This window comes from Arachis stenosperma, chromosome 10 (genome assembly GCF_014773155.1).
Source record: "Arachis stenosperma cultivar V10309 chromosome 10, arast.V10309.gnm1.PFL2, whole genome shotgun sequence".
Lineage (NCBI taxonomy): Eukaryota > Viridiplantae > Streptophyta > Magnoliopsida > Fabales > Fabaceae > Arachis > Arachis stenosperma.
In genome coordinates, this window is record NC_080386.1 from 71,676,135 (window position 1) to 71,678,244 (window position 2,110).

Sequence of the window (2,110 nt, forward strand, 5' to 3'; positions counted from 1 at the left end):
AAAACAAAGAATAAAGAATGAAAGGCTAGGCATCAATGACAAAATTTGGATATGTGTCTGTGGTGATTGGTGTTAAGAGACATACTTGGGCTAGTAAATCCGAGGGGTACTTCATCACCCGATAACTTGAGTTAACTAACTCGGGATTATCGATTGAAAACTCACAATCAAGAGTAGCTCTATAACAGAACATTTAGCAACCCAAAGAGGTGCTGGACACCACTATCCAAAAAAAATTTCAATGTTATATGCCTGTGATTGAATGTGTTAAGGAGAGAGGCTTGAGTTAGTAAATCTTTAAGAGTGTCTCAACACTTAACAACTTAAACCAACTGGTTTGGGATTGTTGATTGAAAGCTTATGCTAAAGAGCTGCCTTAAGACAAGATTTCGAGCTCAATTGAAATAAAAGAAATATGAAAAAAAGAGAGAGAAGCAAAGAAAAGAAAGGTTCAAGGATCATGTGCTAAGGTATAGAAAAAGAAGTCTAGTGAAGTTAACCAATTTAGTATTGAAGCAAGCATTTTAATTGAAAAAGTTGATTAGCCGTGTTCGTTTGCAATAAATTGATGGCTATACAAATGAGGATGACATGTTCAATGAAAGAATTCTTCTCTGGTAAAACATTCAAGTCTTACATCTTAGATTCTTGTGACAAAGTCTTTTATCTTTTGCTTGAGGACCAGCAACACTTTAAGTTTGGTGTTGTGATGCATTTGCATATGTGCTATATTAGCTAGTTAGTTTAGTTGGTTTTAGCTTAGTTTCACTCATTTTTTTCTAAATAAACAAGTATTTTTATGAGTTTTATCTTCATGCATGAGAATACCAAGGACCATGTTGATTGTAACCAAATTCATGCAAATGATTCAAGGAATACATAAATGAATGAGTATGAATGAATCTCATGAAATTGATTGCATGGATTGGCAAGACTTTGAAGCAATTTCCCTTGTTGATGATAGGTGATGAAATAAGGAAGCATTGAAGCAAGAATGAAGCAAACAATGTGCACGTTGCTAACTTGGAGCTACATTGGAGTGCTTGGCAGCAACGCCAAGAAGCAAATTGGGCAAGAAGAAGAGGAGTTGTTGGCGTTGCCAATGCCAGGAACAAGAGCGTGCTTCTAGGCAACGCCAAGCAACCCTGGAGTGCACATTTGGGCGTTGCCAACTTGGAGAAAGGGCGAGTGTTTGAAGGCAACGCCAAGCAACCCTGGAGTGCACATTTGGGCGTTGCCAACTTGGAGAAAGGGTGAGTGTTTGAAGGCAACGCCAAGCAACCCTGGAGTGCACATTTGGGCGTTGCCAGAAGAATTTGCCCAGGGAAGAAGCTCGAGCACGTTGCCAACGTGCTACTTCATTGGAGTGTTTAGAGGCAACGCCAGGGAGGAAAGCTTGGAAGGCACCAAGCCTTGGATCTCCACCCACGTTGCCAACGCCATGAAACATAGGCGTGTTCAAGGACAATGCCAAGCAATAAGCATGGAGCCTTGAGGAAGGCTCGAGCACGTTGCCAACGCCAGCTTCCAAAGGTGTGTTTGGGGGCAACGTAGCAACCAAAGCCAAGCAACAAGCATGGAGCCTTGAGGAAGGCTCGAGCACGTTGCCAACGCCAGCTTCCAAAGGCGTGTTTGGGGGCAACATAGCAACCAAAGCCAAGCTAGGATGCAGCCCTGAAGAAGCATGCACGTTGCCAACGCTAGCCTCCAAAGGCGTGTCCCAAGGCAACGTGACAAGCTATTTTGAGAAGCAATCCATTCACTCGAGCATGTTGCCAACGCCAGCTTCTAGAGACGTGTTCCAAGGCAACGTGACAAGCAAAGTTGAAGGCTAGAAAGCAGCCCTGGAGGGGAGCACGAGCACGTTGCCAACGTGCCAACAAGGGGGCGTGTTTGAGGACAATGCCAGCCCCATGTTTTAGCCTTGGGAGGCTTGGCACGTTGCCAACTTGAGAGGAAAGGGGCGTGTTCGGCAACAACTTGGCAGCCTGATCTTACCTTCTTTGAGGAAGCATAACTTGAGCTACAAAGCTCCAATTAAGATGATTCCAAGTGCATTAGAAAGAAGACACTCTGAGCTTTCCAATGATGTATGATAGTCCATATTGAA